The sequence below is a fragment of the Oncorhynchus masou genome, unplaced genomic scaffold, assembly GCF_036934945.1.
Source record: "Oncorhynchus masou masou isolate Uvic2021 unplaced genomic scaffold, UVic_Omas_1.1 unplaced_scaffold_3820, whole genome shotgun sequence".
NCBI lineage: Eukaryota > Metazoa > Chordata > Actinopteri > Salmoniformes > Salmonidae > Oncorhynchus > Oncorhynchus masou.
The window spans coordinates 8,297-31,814 of NW_027010222.1; the positions used below are offsets into that span (position 1 = coordinate 8,297).

General features: G+C 42.6%; 2 long non-coding RNA genes across 2 annotated transcripts; one reads left to right on the forward strand and one right to left on the reverse strand.

The window, feature by feature from the left end:
* Positions 1-717: 717 nt before the first annotated feature.
* On the reverse strand, positions 718-8,838 carry LOC135534694 (uncharacterized). The gene is made up of 3 exons (XR_010454727.1): positions 8,588-8,838; positions 6,503-6,566; positions 718-857 (listed from the first exon to the last, which is right to left on the reverse strand). It is a non-coding gene; the product is annotated as an uncharacterized LOC135534694 (long non-coding RNA).
* A 1,127-nt stretch (positions 8,839-9,965) lies between these two features.
* LOC135534695 (uncharacterized) lies at positions 9,966-22,547 on the forward strand. The gene is made up of 4 exons (XR_010454728.1): positions 9,966-10,060; positions 10,714-10,902; positions 10,980-11,039; positions 22,461-22,547. It is a non-coding gene; the product is annotated as an uncharacterized LOC135534695 (long non-coding RNA).
* The last annotated feature ends 971 nt before the right edge of the window (positions 22,548-23,518 follow it).

A 23,518-nucleotide genomic window follows, 5' to 3' on the forward strand; every position in this document is an offset into this window, starting at 1 on the left:
GTCTGGGCGAACAGTCTGGGCGAACAGTCTGGGCGAACAGTCTGGGCGAACAGCCTGGGCGAACAGTCTGGGCGAACAGTCTGGGCGGAACAGTCTGGGCGGGAACAGGTCTGGGCGAACAGCCTGGGCGAACAGTCTGGGAGAACAGTCTGGGCGAACAGTGGCACTGTTTCCCCCTTTACGGATTTCAGTTTTTAACATTTTCATTGTCCTCTGGGATTTCTTTTTAAATGGTTTTAAACTGAACAACAATTTTAAATAAAGAAATAGGGGATACATCCCAAATGTTCCTGTATTCTATATATAGGATCCCAGTGCGTCCCAAATGGGATCCTATTACCATTGGGCTCTGGTCAAAGCTGTGCACTATATATATATATATATATATATATATATATATATATATATATATATATATATATATATATATATATATATATATATATAGTGCACAGCTTTATATATATATTTGACCAGAGCTCAATGGTAATAGGATCCCATTTGGGACATACTTTTGACCAGAGCCCAATGGTAATAGGATCCCATTTGGGACATACTTTTTGACCAGAGCCCAATGGTAATAGGATCCCATTTGGGGACGCTTCTCAAACCAACTGAACCTACCCTCTGGTGTGACTCCTACAGCCCCGGGCTGAGAAGCGCTGACCACAGTCTGGACAGGAGAAGGGCTTCTCTCCCTGTGGGTGGTCAGTGGACACGCAGCTTGTAGAAGGTAGGGAACTGCTCTCCGCACTTCTGACAGGTGTTGGAAGTGTTGTTGTGGTTCTCCTGGTGTTGGACAGGTAGTCCTCCCGGTGTAGAGGGGACGGAGCCGGGAGGAGGGGCAGGACTGTCTCCTGTGGGAATGAGATAGGTTTATGCTGCAATAGTTTGTGTCGGGGGGCGAGGGTCAGTCTTATGTCTGGAGTATTTATCCGGTGAACGAACGAACTGACTAACTGACTAACTGACTAACTGACTGACTGACTGACTGACTGACTGACTGACTGACTGACTGACTGACTGACTGACTGACTGACTGACTGACTGACTGACTGACTGACTGACTGACTGACTGACTGACTGACTGACTGACTGACTGACTGACTGACTGACTGACTGACTGACTGACTGACTGACTGACTGACTGACTGACTGACTGACTGACTGACTGACTGACTGACTGACTGACTGACTGACTGACTGACTGACTGACTGACTGACTGACTGACTGACTGACTGACTGACTGACTGACTGACTGACTGACTGACTGACTGACCCTCTCCCTCTCCCTCTCCCTCTCCCTCTCCCTCTCCCTCTCCCCCTCTCCCTCTCCCTCTCCCTCTCCTCTCTCCTCTCTCCTCTCTCCCTCTCTCCTCTCCCTCTCTCTCTCTCTCTCTCTCTCTCTCTCTCTCTCTCTCTCTCTCTCTCTCTCTCTCTCTCTCTCTCTCTCTCTCTCTCTCTCTCAGCCACCGTGCTTCGACATCAGCATTGCTGTATGGGGTTTTAGGCTGGGATTCTATACAGCACTTTGTGACATCGGCTGATGTAGAAAGGGCTTTATAAATACATTTGATTGATTGACGGTTAGACCAGAACCATGTGTTTAGACAGCTGGGGCGATTAAGGCTTAAACATTATGATGCATTTACATGACACTTGAACATTCTATGGAGCCATGTTAGCACATCATTAGCATAACATGGGAAACATTTCAATAATTATATGTCACTATGTCTAGAATTAGAACAATATTACAATTTCAAAGTTGGTCCAACGAGCTAAGTATATGTCTCTGGGTTAGACCAGTGGCCACCAGACCTGGGTTCAAATACTATCTGAAATCTTTCAGATACTGTTAGCGTTTGCTCTAGCTTGCCAGGAGTACCAGATGGGCGGGATTTGCGTTTTCTTTGCGTCCACTCTATTGGTTCCATTGCGCAAGACTTCTATTCTTATTGGTTAATTAATCCCAATTAATCCCAGATAAAGTATTTGGAATGACTTCAAATACACTAAACAAAAATATAAAACGCAACATGTCAAGTTTTGGAACCATGTTTCACGAGCTGAAATAAAATATCCTAGAAATTTCCCATAAAAAAGCTTTTATTTCTCTAACATTTTGTGCATAAATGTGTTTACATCCTGTTAGTGAGCATTTCTCCTTTGCCATGATAATCCATCCACCTGACAGGTGTGGCATATCAAGAAGCTGATTAAAACTTCTTATGGGTGCAGGGGCAGTATTGAGTGGCTTGGATGAAAGGTGCGCAGAGGTGCCCAGAGTAAACAGCCTGCTCCTTAGTCTCAGTTGCTAATAAATGCATATTACTATTAGTATTGGATGGAAAACACTGAAGTTTCTAAAATTGTTTGAATGATGTCTGTGAGTATAACAGAACTCATATGGCAGGCAAAAACCTGAGAAGAAATCCAAACAGGAAGTGAGAAATCTGAGGTTGGTCAGATTTTTCAACCCAGGCCCTATTGAATTCACAGTGGGATATGGGTGAAGTTGCACTTCCCAGGGCTTCCACTAGATGTCAACCGTCTTTGGAAACTTGAATGAGGCTTCTACTGTGTTGTGGGCCTGAATAAGAGCTGAATGAGTCAGGTTACTGGCAGAGAGCCATTTCCTGGTCACGCGCATTCCACATGATATCGACCTCCGGATTCCATTGCTTCTCTAGACACAAAGGAATTCTCCGGTTGGAACTTTATTGAAGATTTATGATAACAAAATCCTAAAGATTGACTATATACTTAGTTTGAAATGTTTCTTCGACCTGTAATAACTTTTTGAAGTTTTTGTCCGAAGTTATGCGGGACCTGCACGACCCGTTTAGATATGTGTACCTAACGCGCTAACAAAAGTATCTACTTGGACATAAATAATGGACATTATCAAACAAATCAAGCATTTATTGTGGAACTAGGATTCCTGAGTGCATTCTGATGAAGATCATCAAAGGTAAGGGAATATTTATAATGTGATTTCTGGTTTCTGTTGACTCCAACATGGCGGAAAATTGTATTTATTTTCTGAGCGCCGTCTCAGATTATTGCATGGTTTGCTTTTTCCGTAAAAGTTTTTTTGAAATCTGACACAGCGGTTGCATTAAGGAGAGGTATATCTATAATTCCATGTGTATAACTTGTATTATCATCTACATTTATGATGACTATTTCTGTTGAATCGATGTGGCTATGCAAAATCACTGGATGTTTTTGGAACTAGTGAACGTAACGCGCCAATGTTTCAGATATTTTTATAAAAATATGAACTTTATCAAACAAAACATACATGTATTGTGTAACATGAAGTCCTATGAGTGTCATCTGATGAAGATCATCAAAAGGTTGATTATTTTTATCTCTATTTGTGCATTGTGACTCCTCTCTTTGACTGGAAAAATGGCTGAGTTTTTCTTTGGCTTGGTGGTGACCTAACATAATCGTTTGTGATGCTTTCGCTGTGAAGCCTATTTGAAATCGGACACTGGTGGGACTCACAACAAGATTACCTTTAAAACGGTATAAGATACATGTATGTTTGAGGAATTTTAAGTATGAGATTTCTGTTGTTTTGAATTTGGCGCCCTGCACTTTCACTGGCTGTTGTCATATCATCCCGTTAACGTGAAATTGGCATGCTGACTGCAGGAATGTCCACCAGATCTGTCCACCAGAGAATTTAATGTAAAGTTTTAGAGAATTTGGCAGTACATCCAACCGGGCCTTACAACCGAAGACCACCAGGACCTCCACATCCGCTTCTTCACCAGCCACCCGGACAGATGATGAAACTGTGGGTTTTGGTACAACCAAAGAATTTCTGCATAAACTGTCAGACACCGTCTCAGGGCAGCTAATTTGCTCGTTGTCCTCACCAGGGTCTCGACCTGACTGCTGTTCGGCGTCGAAACCGACTTCACTGGGTAAATGCTTTTTCGATGGCCACAGAGTTCCTCTGTCCAGTGTCTGTATTCTTTTGCCCATCTTAATATTTTATTGGCCAGTCTGAGATATGGCTTTTTCTTTGCAACTCTGCCTAGAAGGCCAGCATCCCTGAGTCGCCTCTTCACTGCTGACGTTGAGACTGGTGTTTTGCGGGTACTATTTAATGAAGCTGCAACCAGACACTAATGTACTTGTCCTCTTGCTCAGTTGTGCACCGGGCCTCCCACTCCTCTTTATATTCTGGTTAGAGCCAGTTTGCACTGTTCTGTGAAGGAGTAGTACACAACGTTGTACGAGATCTTCAGTTTCTTGGCAATTTCTTGCATGGATCAACCTTCATTTCTCAGAACAAGAATAGACTGACGAGTTTCTGAAGTAAGTTCTTTGTTTCTGGCCATTTTGAGCCTGTAATCGAACCCACAAATGCTGATGCTCAGATACTCAACTAGTCTAAAGAAGGCCAGTTTTATTGCTTCTTTAATCAGAACAACCATTTTTCAGCTGTGCTAACATAATTGCAAAAGGGTTTTATAATGATCAATTAGCCTTTTAAAATTATAAACTTTGATTAGCTAACACAACGTGCCATTGGAACACAGGAGTGATGGTTGCTGATAATGGGCCTCTGTACGCCTATGTAGATACTCCATAAAAAATCTGCCGTTTCCAGCAACAATAGTCATTTACAAGATTAACAATGTCTACACTGTATTTCTGATCAATTTGATGTTATTTTAAATGGACAAAAAAAAGTGATTTTCTTTAAAAAAAACAAGGACATTTCTAAGTGACCCCAAACTTTTCAACAGTCGTGGAACATTGAACATTATTCAGTATAAAAACACAAAGTCCAGAGGCATATTTGCACTGATTGTACAAAACATTAGAAACACCTTTCCTAATATTGAGTTGCACCACGCCTTTGATCTCAGAACAGACTAAACTTGCTGGGGGCATGGACTCCACAAGGTGTCTAAAGAGTTCCACAGGGATGCTGGCCCATGTCGACTCCACAAGGTGTCTAAAGAGTTCCACAGGGATGCTGGCCCATGTCGACTCCACAAGGTGTCTAAAGAGCTGCACAGGGATGCTGGCCCATGTCGACTCCACAAGGTGTCTAAAGAGTTCCACAGGGATGCTGGCCCATGTCGACTCCACAAGGTGTCTAAAGAGCTGCACAGGGATGCTGGCCCATGTCGACTCCACAAGGTGTCTGAAGAGCTGCACAGGGATGCTGGCCCATGTCGACTCTACAAGGTGTCTAAAGAGCCACAAGGTGTCTGAAGAGCTGCACAGGGATGCTGGCCCATGTCGACTCCACAAGGTGTCTAAAGAGCTGCACAGGGATGCTGGCCCATGTCGACTCCACAAGGTGTCTAAAGAGCTGCACAGGGATGCTGGCCCATGTCGACTCCACAAGGTGTCTAAAGAGCTGCACAGGGATGCTGGCCCATGCCGACTCCACAAGGTGTCTAAAGAGTTCCACAGGGATGCTGGCCCATGTCGACTCCACAAGGTGTCTGAAGAGCTGCACAGGGATGCTGGCCCATGTCGACTCCACAAGGTGTCGAAAGCATTCCACAGGGATGCTGGCCCATGTCGACTCCACAAGGTGTCTAAAGAGTTCCACAGGGATGCTGGCCCATGTCGACTCCACAAGGTGTCTGAAGAGCTGACAGCATTCCACAGGGATGCTGGCCCATGTCGACTCCACAAGGTGTCGACAGCATTCCACAGGGATGCTGGCCCATGTCGACTCCAATGCATTCCCACGGTTTGTGTCACGTTGGCTGGATGTCCTTTGGGTGGTGGACAATTCTTGATACACACAGAAAACTGTTAAGTATCAAAAAAACCCAGAATCGCCGCAGTTCTTGACACAAACTGGTGCGTCTGGCTCACCCTCTGAATGGCAACACATACACAATCCATGTCTCGTTTGTCTCAAGGCTTAAAAATCCTTCTTTAACCCGTCTCCTCCCCTTCATCTACACTGATTGGAGTGGATTTAACAAGCGACACCAATAAGGGATCATAGCTTTCAGCTGGATTCACCTGGTCAGTCTATGTTTATTTTCATCATAGGTACACTTCAACTATGACCATAATTTGCAAATAAATTCATTAAAAATCCTACAATGTGATTTTCTGGATTTTTCTCTCATTTTGTCTGTCATAGTTGAAGTGTACCTATGATGAAAATTATAGGCCTCTCATCTTTTTAAGTGGGAGAACTTGCACAATTGGTGGCTGACTAAATACTTTTTGCCCCACTGTGTGTGTGTGTGTGTGTATATATATATCATGGAAAGAGCTGGTGTTCTTAATGTTTTGTACACTCAGTGTATATTGTGGACCTCAAAGGGCCAGCAACTCACTTGAACATGATTTGCATTGTAGCAACATGTCTTCCTAAACCACCCGTCAGTGCCTTGAGGTACTATGGCCCTTTATCAATGGGGCCGGCCTGGGTGATTTATGGAACTTGAACATGATTTGCATTGTAGCAACATGTCTTCCTAAACCACCTGTCAGTACCTTGAGCCAGACGGACATCCTCTTGCTCTGGCAGAACATCCACTACAGCCTGAAGTTTAGAATTCTAAAATGAAGCAACAATGAGAAGTTAAAGACAGTTGAAACATAGATGTTGAAAAGTTATTGTACAGCCAGTTGTCTAGGAGTCGTGTCTCAAATAGCACCCTAATCCCTATATTGTGCACTACTTTTTTTTTTTTTTTTTTAACCAGGCACCAGGACAATCCTCTATTCTCTAAATAGTACACTAAATTTGACCAGGGCCCATAAGGCTAAGTAACTGATTATAGCCAGCTCCTGTCAAAAGTAGTGCACTATATAGGGAAGTTCTCCAATTGAGACACAGCCCGAGTCCTCCAATTGAGACACAAGTTCTCCAATTGAGACACAGCCCAGTTCTTCAATTGAGACACAGCCCCTAGTTCTTCAATTGAGACACAGCCTAGTTCTTCAATTGAGACACAGCCCTAGTTCTCCAATTGAGACACAGCCCTAGTCATCCAATTGAGATACAGCCCTAGTTCTCCAACTGAGACAGCCCTAGTTCTCCAATTGAGACACAGCCCTAGTCATCCAATTGAAACACAGCCCTAGTCCTCAATTGAGACACAGCTCTAGTTTCCAATTGAGACACAGCCCTAGTTCTTCAATTTAGACACAGCCCTAGTTCTTCAATTGAGACACAGCTCTAGTTTCCAATTGAGACACAGCCCTAGTTCTCCAATTGAGACACAGCCCTAGTCCTCCAATTGAGACACAGCCCTAGTTCTTCAATTGAGACACAGCTCTAGTTTCCAATTGAGACACAGCCCTAGTTCTCCAATTGAGACACATCCCTAGTCCTCCATTGAGACACAGCCCTAGTTATCCAATTGAGACACAGCCCTAGTTTCCATTGAGATACAGCCCTAGTTCTCCAATTGAAACACAGCCCTAGTTCTCCAATTGAGACACAGCCCTAGTCCTCCAATTGAGACACTGCCCTAGTTCTCCAATTGAAACACAGCCCTAGTTCTCCAATTGAGACACAACCTAGTCCTCCAATTGAGACACAGCCCTAGTTCTTCAATTGAGACACAGTCCTAGTTCTTCAATTGAGACACAGCCCTAGTCATCCAATTGAGATACAGCCCTAGTTCTTCAATTGAGACACAGCCCTAGTTCTCCAATTGAGACACAGCCCTAGTCATCCAATTGAGATACAGCCCTAGTTCTCCAACTGAGACAGCCCTAGTTCTCCAATTGAGACACAGCCCTAGTTCTCCAATTGAGACACAGCCCTAGTTCTCCAATTGAGACACAGCCCTAGTTCTTCAATTGAGACACAGCCCTAGTTCTTCAATTGAGACACAGCCCTAGTTCTCCAATTGAGACACAGCCCTAGTCATCCAATTGAGATACAGCCCTAGTTCTCCAACTGAGACAGCCCTAGTTCTCCAATTGAGACACAGCCCTAGTCATCCAATTGAAACACAGCCCTAGTCCTCAATTGAGACACAGCTCTAGTTTCCAATTGAGACACAGCCCTAGTTCTTCAATTTAGACACAGCCCTAGTTCTTCAATTGAGACACAGCTCTAGTTTCCAATTGAGACACAGCCCTAGTTCTCCAATTGAGACACAGTCCTAGTTCTCCAATTGAGACACCGCCCTAGTCATCCAATTGAGACACAGCCCTAGTTCTTCAATTTAGACACAACCCTAGTTCTTCAATTTAGACACAGCCCTAGTTCTTCAATTTAGACACAGCCCTAGTTCTCCAATTTAGACACAGCCCTAGTTCTCCAATTGAGACACAGCCCTAGTTCTCCAATTGAGACACAACCCTAGTCCTCCAATTGAGACACAGCCCTAGTTCTCCAACTGAGACAGCCCTAGTTCTCCAATTGAGACACAGCACTAGTCCTCCAATTTAGACACAGCCCTAGTTCTCCAATTGAGACACAGCCCTAGTTCTCCAATTGAGACACAACCCTAGTCCTCCAATTTAGACACAGCCCTAGTTCTCCAACTGAGACAGCCCTAGTTCTCCAATTGAGACACAGCACTAGTCCTCCAATTGAGACACATCACTAGTCCTCCCCACCTTGTTACTAGTATCGTCCTGTTGGACAAGCAGCTCCTGTTGGTGTGGCAGCACATCTTCAGCAGCTCTTAGTCTTGTCGACCCTCAGCGTGACCCCTTCCGTGTCTCAACAAGGCTCCTGATTGGTAGAAGCTCTTCCCACAGTCAGGTGCAAGGCAGCGGTAGGGCTTCTCCCCCGTGTGGCTCTTCTGGTGTATCCTAAAGGAGGACTGCTGAGAGAAGCTCTTCCCACACACGGTGCAGTGGAACGGCTTCTCTCCCGTGGGTCTTCATGTGTGGGTCCCGGGACTGTTTTGTAGTGAAGAGTCGGCCACACACAGAGCAAGGGAAAGACTTCTTAGTGGACGATGTTGTGTTGTCGAGGTTGTTCTGTTGTACTACAGGGACATCAGACTCGCACCACGCTCCCTCTCTTCCTCTGAAACCTTTGAGGCCAGTGTTTCACGGTGATGGAGATAATCGTGGTTTTCCAACACCATCTCCCGCTGACTCAACAGTGAGCTCTGGTCACCATGGTTACAGTCAGCTCCAGCGTTGTGGCGAAAAGGAGACAGACTGGACACTTGGTCTACAGACTCCTGCAGCAGAGAACAGCACAGGCAAGGCTTCACCCTTACAGGTAAACAATTTAAACAAATTCAGCACTTGGTTCAGTCTACTACGCTGGACCCGGAGTTAGGAACGTCACTACACTGCTGTGCTGTATCGTCTCCTGCCGGATACTAAAGTTTAAAAAAAATCCTCAAATCAAGAAGTTGTTGCTGTTTTTGTTCATATTGCGAAACAACACAGTTAACGCTAGACACATAAAAGGGTGACTATATGATTAGCTAAAAAAACGACATTGTTATTACAACCAACGATTCAGCTGACAGCAGACACTAGTTGGCATCGGCGACAAGCCAGTAAGCTAGCTACATGAAATCTTTACACTCATATATATTGAAAGAAAGCGGTTTCTCCCCCGACAAGTTTCCTCTCACCTCATCCATGCTGTGTTGTTTAAGATGGTCCACCGGGCAGGAATATCACAGGGATGACACACGGAACATCAGCAGGTCGGGAAAGTTGTCATGTCAACCAGGACAGGGCCATGGCTAACGGTAGCTAAACCTGTTAACCTGCTAGTCTTTCGATGTTGCCCAGGACACAATATGACGGTGATTTCCAAAGTCGCCGTTCAACGAAGTCCCGTGGCCGATGAACGTAAGACACAAGCGAAGTTCATAGCTGAATAGTTGTATTAGCAAACGGGAAGACAAGAAGCTACAATCAGCCAACTATAAACTTGCTAGCTTAACAGTAAAAAGACCGAAGTAAACGATAAATCACAAGCGGTAGTTGATTACTCGTCTAGATGGTCACGTCTGACGACACCGAGGCGGAAGCCGGAAGAAAAACAACAACCAGTTTGTTTCATATTCTGAGCTTCTTCTTTTTTAAAGAGCACTACTATATACAATGGACGTGGTGGTGAGTAGATAACAATAAACTCAAATATAACATTTATAATGTTTCGAAGGTGGGCGTATGTTTTTTTAATTTTGTGCTCAGTTCAGCGGTTTTGAACAAAGCAGCAGTTTCCTTGCCCGGTGGAAGCAGTCTAATCGATACCTTTCACCATTATATTTCCCGTTACCCGTTAGAAGTGAAGTGAAATAGCTAGAATGGTGATATGCAGCGACCATGTTGGTGATATGCAGCGACCATGTTGGTGCTAGCAGTTTCCATCAATGAATATGTATAGAGATGCGTGTTCAGGCATGATGTAGAATAAACCAGAATCTGGGTTTACGAAGGAGTCAGTTGAATATTGCGATTATCCTTTAAGCCCAGGAAACAGCCATTCAACTTGCCGTTCACACATTTTTCAAACTTAATCATGTTAAAAAATATGTCGGTACCTACCAAATAATTGAGTTTCGCTGAACAACTATATTCATTACAACTGTTCCTGGTCGGCATGTGCTTCGAAAAAAAAGTTAAAGTAAATATATATATTAAAGTAAAAAAAATAATATATATATATATATACGCACACTAAAGAAAGCTACATGTAACCATAAAAATGCTTTGTCTGGAAATAATTGTAGTGACAAATCCACTTCAGTTTTCTTCTCTCTCAGGAGACCAAACTCCCAGGGTCCCCTGGGCCCAAAGGTATCCATGGGGACCAAGTAACGCAGACCCTGAGGGGGTGAAGCAGGAGGACTGTGGGCCCCTAACAACACCCCTAACAACGTACCTGAATTTTGCCCATGTGAAAACAGAAGAAGAGGAGGAAGAGATATGGGGTGTGGCTCACCCAAGTACAGGTGCTCTTGCCTTCTCTCTCTTTGTGATTTGTTTATTTAGAACTTGCCGTGATTTAAATCTTGTGTGTTTCCTTCAGGGTTCTTCAACGTCAAGAAGGAGGAAGAGGAAGAAGCCATAGTATATCCTATACAGACTAGTGAGTACAGCATCACAGAGGAGTCATAGTATATCCTATACAGCATCACAGAGGAGTCATAGTATATCCTATACAGACTAGTGGGTACAGCATCACAGAGGAGTCATAGTATATCCTATACAGCATCACAGAGGAGTCATAGTATATCCTGTACAGACTAGTGAGTACAGCATCACAGAGGAGTCATAGTATATCCTATACAGCATCACAGAGGAGTCATAGTATATCCTATACAGCATCACAGAGGAGTCATAGTATATCCTATACAACATCACAGAGGAGTCATAGTATATCCTATACAGACTAGTGAGTACAGCATCACAGAGGAGTCATAGTATGTCTTATACTGACTAGTGAGTACAGCATCACATATGAGTCATAGTATATCCTATACAGCATCACAGAGGAGTCATAGTATATCCTATACAGACTAGTGAGTACAGCATCACAGAGGAGTCATAGTATATCCTATACAGCATCACAGAGGAGTCATAGTATATCCTATACAGCATCACAGAGGAGTCATAGTATATCCTATACAACATCACAGAGGAGTCATAGTATATCCTATACAGACTAGTGAGTACAGCATCACAGAGGAGTCATAGTATATCTTATACTGACTAGTGAGTACAGCATCACATATGAGTCATAGTATATCCTATACAGCATCACAGAGGAGTCATAGTATATCCTATACAGCATCACAGAGGAGTCATAGTATATCCTATACAGCATCACAGAGGAGTCATAGTATATCCTATACAACATCACAGAGGAGTCATAGTATATCCTATACAGACTAGTGAGTACAGCATCACAGAGGAGTCATAGTATATCTTATACTGACTAGTGAGTACAGCATCACATATGAGTCATAGTATATCCTATACAGCATCACAGAGGAGTCATAGTATATCCTATACAGACTAGTGGGTACAGCATCACAGAGGAGTCATAGTATATCCTATACAGCATCACAGAGGAGTCATAGTATATCCTATACAGACTAGTGGGTACAGCATCACAGAGGAGTCATAGTATATCCTATACAGCATCACAGAGGAGTCATAGTATATCCTATACAGACTAGTGGGTACAGCATCACAGAGGAGTCATAGTATATCCTATACAGACTAGTGGGTACAGCATCACAGAGGAGTCATAGTATATCTATACAGCTTCACAGAGGAGTCATAGTACATCCTATACAGCATCACAGAGGAGCCATAGTTTATCCTATACAGACTAGTGAGTACAGCATCACAGAGGAGTCATAGTATATCCTGTACAGCATCACAGAGGAGCCATAGTATATCCTATACAGACTAGTGGGTACAGCATCACAGAGGAGTCATAGTATATCCTATACAGCATCACAGAGGAGTCATAGTATATCCTCTACAGCATCACAGAGGAGTCATAGTATATCCTATACAGCATCACAGAGGAGTCATAGTATATCCTCTACAGCATCACAGAGGAGTCATAGTATATCCTATACAGCATCACAGAGGAGTCATAGTATATCCTATACAGACTAGTGGGTACAGCATCACAGAGGAGTCATAGTATATCCTATACAACATCACAGAGGAGTCATAGTATATCCTATACAGACTAGTGAGTACAGCATCACAGAGGAGTCATAGTATATCCTATACAGCATCACAGAGGAGTCATAGTATATCCTATACAGCATCACAGAGGAGTCATAGTATATCCTATACAGCATCACAGAGGAGTCATAGTATATCCTATACAACATCACAGAGGAGTCATAGTATATCCTATACAGACTAGTGAGTACAGCATCACAGAGGAGTCATAGTATATCCTATACAGCATCACAGAGGAGTCATAGTATATCCTATACAACATCACAGAGGAGTCATAGTATATCCTATACAGACTAGTGAGTACAGCATCACAGAGGAGTCATAGTATATCCTATACAGCATCACAGAGGAGTCATAGTATATCCTATACAGCATCACAGAGGAGTCATAGTATATCCTATACAGACTAGTGGGTACAGCATCACAGAGGAGTCATAGTATATCCTATACAACATCACAGAGGAGTCATAGTATATCCTATACAGACTAGTGAGTACAGCATCACAGAGGAGTCATAGTATATCCTATACAGCATCACAGAGGAGTCATAGTATATCCTATACAGCATCACAGAGGAGTCATAGTATATCCTATACAGACTAGTGGGTACAGCATCACAGAGGAGTCATAGTATATCCTATACAACATCACAGAGGAGTCATAGTATATCCTATACAGACTAGTGAGTACAGCATCACAGAGGAGTCATAGTATATCCTATACAGCATCACAGAGGAGTCATAGTATATCCTGTACAGCATCACAGAGGAGCCATAGTATATCCTATACAGACTAGTGGGTACAGCATCACAGAGGAGTCATAGTATATCCTATACAGCATCACAGAGGAGTCATAGTATATCCTATAAAGCATCACAGAGGAGTCATAGTATATCCTATACAGCATCACAGAGGAGTCATAGTATACCCTATACAGCATCACAGAGGAGTCATAGTATATCCTATACAGCATCACAGAGGAGTCATAGTATATCCTATACAGCATCACAGAGGAGTCATAGTATATCCTATACAGCATCACAGAGGAGTCATAGTATATCCTATACAGCATCACAGAAGAGTCATAGTATATCCTATACAGCATCACAGATGAGTCATAGTATATCCTATACAGCATCACAGAGGAGTCATAGTATATCCTATACAAACTAGTGGGTACAGCATCACAGAGGAGTCATAGTATATCCTATACTGCATCACAGAGGAGTCATAGTATATCCTATACAGCATCACAGAGGAGTCATAGTATACAGCATCACAGAGAAGTTATAGTATATCCTATACAGCATCACAGGGGAGTCATAGTATATCCTATACAGCATCACAGAGGAGTCATAGTATACAGCATCACAGAGAAGTTATAGTATATCCTATACAGCATCACAGGGGAGTCATAGTATATCCTATACAGCATCACAGAGGAGTCATAGTATATCCTATACAGACTAGTGGGTACAGCATCACAGAGGAGTCATAGTATATCCTATACAGCATCACAGATGAGTCATAGTATATCCTATACAGCATCACAGAGAAGTAATAGTATATCCTATACACCATCACAGAGGAGTCATAGTACATCCTATACAGCATCACAGAGGAGTCATAGTATATCCTATACAGCATCACAGAGGAGTCATAGTACATCCTATACAGCATCACAGAGGAGTCATAGTATATCCTATACAGACTAGTGGGTACAGCATCACAGAGGAGTCATAGTATATCCTATACAGACTAGTGGGTACAGCATCACAGAGGAGTCATAGTATATCCTATACAGCATCACAGAGGATTCATAGTATATCCTATACAGACTAGTGGGTACAGCACCACAGAGGAGTCATAGTATATCCTGTACAGCATCACAGAGGAGTCATAGTATATCCTATACAGCATCACAGAGGAGTCATAGTATATCCTATACAGCATCACAGAGGAGTCATAGTATATCCTATACAGACTAGTGGGTACAGCATCACAGAGGAGTCATAGTATATCCTATACAGCATCACAGAGGAGTCATAGTATATCCTATACAGACTAGTGGGTACAGCATCACAGAGGAGCCATAGTATATCCTATACAGCATCACAGAGGAGTCATAGTATATCCTATACAGCATCACAGAGGAGTCATAGTATATCCTATACAGCATCACAGAGGAGTCATAGTATATCCTATACAGACTAGTGAGTACAGCATCACAGAGGAGCCATAGTATATCCTATACAGACTAGTGGGTACAGCATCACAGAGGAGTCATAGTATATCCTATACAGCATCACAGAGGAGTCATATTATATCCTATACAGCATCACAGAGGAGTCATAGTATATCCTATACAGACTAGTGGGTACAGCATCACAGAGGAGTCATAGTATATCCTATACAGCATCACAGAGGAGTCATAGTGTATCCTATACAGCATCACAGAGGAGTCATAGTATATCCTATACAGACTAGTGGGTACAGCATCACAGAGGAGTCATAGTATATCCTATACAGCATCACAGAGGAGTCATAGTATATCCTGTACAGACTAGTGAGTACAGCATCACAGAGGAGTCATAGTATATCCTATACAGCATCACAGAGGAGTCATAGTATATCCTATACAGCATCACAGAGGAGTCATAGTATATCCTATACAACATCACAGAGGAGTCATAGTATATCCTATACAGACTAGTGAGTACAGCATCACAGAGGAGTCATAGTATGTCTTATACTGACTAGTGAGTACAGCATCACATATGAGTCATAGTATATCCTATACAGCATCACAGAGGAGTCATAGTATATCCTATACAGACTAGTGAGTACAGCATCACAGAGGAGTCATAGTATATCCTATACAGCATCACAGAGGAGTCATAGTATATCCTATACAGCATCACAGAGGAGTCATAGTATATCCTATACAACATCACAGAGGAGTCATAGTATATCTTATACAGACTAGTGAGTACAGCATCACAGAGGAGTCATAGTATATCTTATACTGACTAGTGAGTACAGCATCACATATGAGTCATAGTATATCCTATACAGCATCACAGAGGAGTCATATTATATCCTATACAGCATCACAGAGGAGTCATAGTATATCCTATACAGCATCACAGAGGAGTCATAGTATATCCTATACAACATCACAGAGGAGTCATAGTATATCCTATACAGACTAGTGAGTACAGCATCACAGAGGAGTCATAGTATATCTTATACTGACTAGTGAGTACAGCATCACATATGAGTCATAGTATATCCTATACAGCATCACAGAGGAGTCATAGTATATCCTATACAGACTAGTGGGTACAGCATCACAGAGGAGTCATAGTATATCCTATACAGCATCACAGAGGAGTCATAGTATATCCTATACAGACTAGTGGGTACAGCATCACAGAGGAGTCATAGTATATCCTATACAGACTAGTGGGTACAGCATCACAGAGGAGTCATAGTATATCTATACAGCATCACAGAGGAGTCATAGTATATCCTATACAGACTAGTGGGTACAGCATCACAGAGGAGTCATAGTATATCTATACAGCTTCACAGAGGAGTCATAGTACATCCTATACAGCATCACAGAGGAGCCATAGTTTATCCTATACAGACTAGTGAGTACAGCATCACAGAGGAGTCATAGTATATCCTATACAGCATCACAGAGGAGTCATAGTATATCCTATACAGACTAGTGGGTACAGCATCACAGAGGAGTCATAGTATATCCTATACAACATCACAGAGGAGTCATAGTATATCCTATACAGACTAGTGAGTACAGCATCACAGAGGAGTCATAGTATATCCTATACAGCATCACAGAGGAGTCATAGTATATCCTATACAGCATCACAGAGGAGTCATAGTATATCCTATACAGACTAGTGGGTACAGCATCACAGAGGAGTCATAGTATATCCTGTACAGCATCACAGAGGAGCCATAGTATATCCTATACAGACTAGTGGGTACAGCATCACAGAGAGTCATAGTATATCCTGTACAGCATCACAGAGGAGCCATAGTATATCCTATACAGACTAGTGGGTACAGCATCACAGAGGAGTCATAGTACATCCTATACAGCATCACAGAGGAGTCATAGTTTATATACAGACTATAGTACAGCATCACAGAGGAGTCATAGTATATCCTATACAGCATCACAGAGGAGTCATAGTACATCTATACAACATCACAGGAGTCATAGTATATCCTATACAACATCACAGAGGAGTCATAGTATATCCTATACAGACTATACAGCATCACAGAGGAGTCATAGTATATCCTATACAGCATCACAGAGGAGTCATAGTATATCCTATACAGCATCACAGAGGAGTCATAGTATACCCTATACAGCATCACAGATGAGTCATAGTATATCCTATACAGCATCACAGAGGAGTCATAGTATATCCTATACAGCATCACAGAGGAGTCATAGTATATCTATACAAACTAGTGGGTACAGCATCACAGAGGAGTCATAGTATATCCTATACTGCATCACAGAGGAGTCATAGTATATCCTATACAGCATCACAGAGGAGTCATAGTATACAGCATCACAGAGAAGTTATAGTATATCCTATACAGCATCACAGGGGAGTCATAGTATATCCTATACAGCATCACAGAGGAGTCATAGTATACAGCATCACAGAGAAGTTATAGTATATCCTATACAGCATCACAGGGGAGTCATAGTATATCCTATACAGCATCACAGAGGAGTCATAGTATATCCTATACAGACTAGTGGGTACAGCATCACAGAGGAGTCATAGTATATCCTATACAGCATCACAGATGAGTCATAGTATATCCTATACAGCATCACAGAGAAGTAATAGTATATCCTATACACCATCACAGAGGAGTCATAGTACATCCTATACAGCATCACAGAGGAGTCATAGTATATCCTATACAGCATCACAGAGGAGTCATAGTACATCCTATACAGCATCACAGAGGAGTCATAGTATATCCTATACAGACTAGTGGGTACAGCATCACAGAGGAGTCATAGTATATCCTATACAGACTAGTGGGTACAGCATCACAGAGGAGTCATAGTATATCCTATACAGCATCACAGAGGATTCATAGTATATCCTATACAGACTAGTGGGTACAGCACCACAGAGGAGTCATAGTATATCCTGTACAGCATCACAGAGGAGTCATAGTATATCCTATACAGCATCACAGAGGAGTCATAGTATATCCTATACAGCATCACAGAGGAGTCATAGTATATCCTATACAGACTAGTGGGTACAGCATCACAGAGGAGTCATAGTATATCCTATACAGCATCACAGAGGAGTCATAGTATATCCTATACAGACTAGTGGGTACAGCATCACAGAGGAGCCATAGTATATCCTATACAGCATCACAGAGGAGTCATAGTATATCCTATACAGCATCACAGAGGAGTCATAGTATATCCTATACAGCATCACAGAGGAGTCATAGTATATCCTATACAGACTAGTGAGTACAGCATCACAGAGGAGCCATAGTATATCCTATACAGACTAGTGGGTACAGCATCACAGAGGAGTCATAGTATATCCTATACAGCATCACAGAGGAGTCATATTATATCCTATACAGCATCACAGAGGAGTCATAGTATATCCTATACAGACTAGTGGGTACAGCATCACAGAGGAGTCATAGTATATCCTATACAGCATCACAGAGGAGTCATAGTGTATCCTATACAGCATCACAGAGGAGTCATAGTATATCCTATACAGACTAGTGGGTACAGCATCACAGAGGAGTCATAGTATATCCTATACAGCATCACAGAGGAGTCATAGTATATCCTGTACAGACTAGTGAGTACAGCATCACAGAGGAGTCATAGTATATCCTATACAGCATCACAGAGGAGTCATAGTATATCCTATACAGCATCACAGAGGAGTCATAGTATATCCTATACAACATCACAGAGGAGTCATAGTATATCCTATACAGACTAGTGAGTACAGCATCACAGAGGAGTCATAGTATGTCTTATACTGACTAGTGAGTACAGCATCACATATGAGTCATAGTATATCCTATACAGCATCACAGAGGAGTCATAGTATATCCTATACAGACTAGTGAGTACAGCATCACAGAGGAGTCATAGTATATCCTATACAGCATCACAGAGGAGTCATAGTATATCCTATACAGCATCACAGAGGAGTCATAGTATATCCTATACAACATCACAGAGGAGTCATAGTATATCTTATACAGACTAGTGGTACAGCATCACAGAGGAGTCATAGTATATCTTATACTGACTAGTGAGTACAGCATCACATATGAGTCATAGTATATCCTATACAGCATCACAGAGGAGTCATATTATATCCTATACAGCATCACAGAGGAGTCATAGTATATCCTATACAGCATCACAGAGGAGTCATAGTATATCCATACAACATCACAGAGGAGTCATAGTATATCCTATACAGACTAGTGAGTACAGCATCACAGAGGAGTCATAGTATATCTTATACTGACTAGTGGGTACAGCATCACATATGAGTCATAGTATATCCTATACAGCATCACAGAGAGTCATAGTATATCCTATACAGACAGTCACAGCATCACAGAGGAGTCATAGTATATCCTATACAGCATCACAGAGGAGTCATAGTATATCCTATACAGACTAGTGGGTACAGCATCACAGAGGAGTCATAGTATATCCTATACAGACTAGTGGGTACAGCATCACAGAGGAGTCATAGTATATCCTATACAGCATCACAGAGGAGTCATAGTATATCCTATACAGACTATACAGCATCACAGAGGAGTCATAGTATATCTATACAGCTTCACAAGAGGAGTCATAGTACATCCTATACAGCATCACAGAGGAGCCATAGTTTATCCTATACAGACTAGTGAGTACAGCATCACAGAGGAGTCATAGTATATCCTATACAGCATCACAGAGGAGTCATAGTATATCCTATACAGACTAGTGGGTACAGCATCACAGAGGAGTCATAGTATATCCTATACAACATCACAGAGGAGTCATAGTATATCCTATACAGACTAGTGAGTACAGCATCACAGAGGAGTCATAGTATATCCTATACAGCATCACAGAGGAGTCATAGTATATCCTATACAGCATCACAGAGGAGTCATAGTATATCCTGTACAGACTAGTGGGTACAGCATCACAGAGGAGTCATAGTATATCCTGTACAGCATCACAGAGGAGCCATAGTATATCCTATACAGACTAGTGGGTACAGCATCACAGAGGAGTCATAGTACATCCTATACAGCATCACAGAGGAGCCATAGTTTATCCTATACAGACTAGTGAGTACAGCATCACAGAGGAGTCATAGTATATCCTATACAGCATCACAGAGGAGTCATAGTACATCTATACAACATCACAGAGGAGTCATAGTATATCCTATATACAACATCACAGAGGAGTCATAGTATATCCTATACAGACTAGTGGTACAGCATCACAGAGGAGTCATAGTATATCCTATAAAGCATCACAGAGGAGTCATAGTATATCCTATACAGCATCACAGAGGAGTCATAGTATACCCTATACAGCATCACAGAGGAGTCATAGTATATCCTATACAGCATCACAGAGGAGTCATAGTATATCCTATACAGCATCACAGAGGAGTCATAGTATATCTGGCACAGCATCACAGAGGAGTCATAGTATATCCTATACAGCATCACAGAAGAGTCATAGTATATCCTATACAGCATCACAGATGAGTCATAGTATATCCTATACAGCATCACAGAGGAGTCATAGTATATCCTATACAAACTAGTGGGTACAGCATCACAGAGGAGTCATAGTATATCCTATACTGCATCACAGAGGAGTCATAGTATACAGCATCACAGAGGTTATAGTATATCCTATACAGCATCAGGGAGTCATAGTATATCCTATACAGCATCACAGAGGAGTCATAGTATACAGCATCACAGAGAAGTTATAGTATATCCTATACAGCATCACAGGGGAGTCATAGTATATCCTATACAGCATCACAGAGGAGTCATAGTATATCCTATACAGACTAGTGGGTACAGCATCACAGAGGAGCCATAGTATATCTATACAGCATCACAGAGGAGTCATAGTACATCCTATACAGCATCACAGAGGAGTCATAGTATATCCTATACAGCATCACAGAGGAGTCATAGTACATCCTATACAGCATCACAGAGGGTCATAGTACATCCTATACAGCATCACAGAGGAGTCATAGTATATCCTATACAGACTAGTGGGTACAGCATCACAGAGGAGTCATAGTATATCCTATACAGCATCACAGAGGAGTCATAGTATATCCTATACAGACTAGTGGGTACAGCATCACAGAGGAGTCATAGTATATCTATACAGACTAGTGGGTACAGCATCACAGAGGAGTCATAGTATATCCTATACAGACTAGTGGGTACAGCATCACAGAGGAGTCATAGTATATCCTATACAGCATCACAGAGGATTCATAGTATATCCTATACAGACTAGTGGGTACAGCACCACAGAGGAGTCATAGTATATCCTGTACAGCATCACAGAGGAGTCATAGTATATCCTATACAGCATCACAGAGGAGTCATAGTATATCCTATACAGCATCACAGAGGAGTCATAGTATATCCTATACAGACTAGTGGGTACAGCATCACAGAGGAGTCATAGTATATCTATACAGCATCACAGAGGAGTCATAGTATATCCTATACAGACTAGTGGGTACAGCATCACAGAGAGTCATAGTATATCCTATACAGCATCACAGAGGAGTCATAGTATATCCTATACAGACTAGTGGGTACAGCATCACAGAGAGTCATAGTATATCCTATACAGACTAGTGGGTACAGCATCACAGAGGTCATAGTATATCCTATACAGCATCACAGACGATTCATAGTATATCCTATACAGACTAGTGGGTACAGCACCACAGAGGAGTCATAGTATATCCTATACAGCATCACAGAGGAGTCATAGTATATCCTATACAGACTAGTGGGTACAGCATCACAGAGGAGTCATAGTATATACAGACTATACAGCATCACAGAGGAGTCATAGTATATCCTATACAGCATCACAGAGGAGTCATAGTATATCCTATACAGCATCACAGAGGAGTCATAGTATATCCTATACAGACTAGTGGGTACAGCATCACAGAGGAGTCATAGTATATCCTATACAGCATCACAGAGGAGTCATAGTATATCCTATACAGACTAGTGGGTACAGCATCACAGAGGAGTCATAGTATATCCTGTACAGCATCACAGAGGACATAGTATATCCTATACAGCATCACAGAGGAGTCATAGTATATCCTGTACAGCATCACAGAGGAGTCATAGTATATCCTATACAGCATCACAGAGGAGTCATAGTATATCCTATACAGCATCACAGAGGAGTCATAGTATGTCTATACAGCATCACAGAGGAGTCATAGTATATCCTATACAGCACCACAGAGGAGTCATAGTGTATCCTATACAGCATCACAGAGGAGTCATAGTATATCCTATACAGACTAGTGGGTACAGCACCACAGAGGAGTCATAGTATATCCTATACAGACTAGTGGGTACAGCACCACAGAGGAGCTACCATGGTGTTACTAAGCTTCTTATCTGACCTGAGATTTCTCTGTTCCCTCAGATGACAACCCAAGCCCCACTTCTGACATTACCAGTCATAGTTCTGATGACTCCAGCCCTGACAATGGCCCTAGAGCCACCCCTGACAATGGCCCTCGAGTGACAATGGCCCTCGAGCCACCCCCTGACAATGGCCCTCGAGCCACCCCTGACAATGGCCCTAGAGCCACCCCTGACAATGGCCCTCGAGCCACCCTGACAATGGCCCTCGAGCCACCCCTGACAATGGCCCTCGAGCCACCCCTGACAATGGGCCTCGAGCCACCCCTGACAATGGCCCTCGAGCCACCCCTGACAATGGCCACCCCTGACAATGGCCCTAGAGCCACCCCTGACAAGAACAACCCCCACCATAACAGCGACCCCAGGTCTGGCCCTGCCAGTGGAGGGGCATCGGACAAGGACCCTGCATCCAGAGAGGAAGATGAGGAGGGAGAGGAGAGGAGCACCCAGATCTCAGCAAACCCAGGGACTAAGCCCAACAAGACCAAAGGCGGTCATCAGAGGCCGTTCCCCTGCTCGAGGTGTGGGAAGCGTTTATCCACCACTGTTAGCTTAGACAAACACCAGGTCATCCACACCCGACTGAGACCGTACCCCCTGCTCCGTACCCGGCCTGCGCCAAGAGGTTCTGCTCACCAGCCGAGCTGAAGAGACACACACTCACACACACAGGTTTTTATTTTGTTTTTTACTTTGGTTCCTTTCGAAAGTATTCAGCCTAAATTTATTTTTCAAAGTTCCATCAAGAGTCGGGTTCTCAATCAATCTGGTCAATAAATATTTTTGCCACAAGTTCTGTCCACTTTTTTTGGGGGTTGAATTGTTTAAGGTCGTTCTAGTATACCTTTTTTTTTTTTTTTAAAGGCATATTCAATCATCAGACAATCAAGTTCAATTACGTTGTGTGTTTTGTGTCCTCCTGCCCAATAACAGGAGAGAGACCCTTCCCTGTCCAGACTGTGACAAGAGCTTCACCATACTGGCTGCTTTAAAGACCCACCAGAGAACACACACAGGAGAGAGACCTTACGTCTGTGGTGTGTGGCAAGGTTGGTT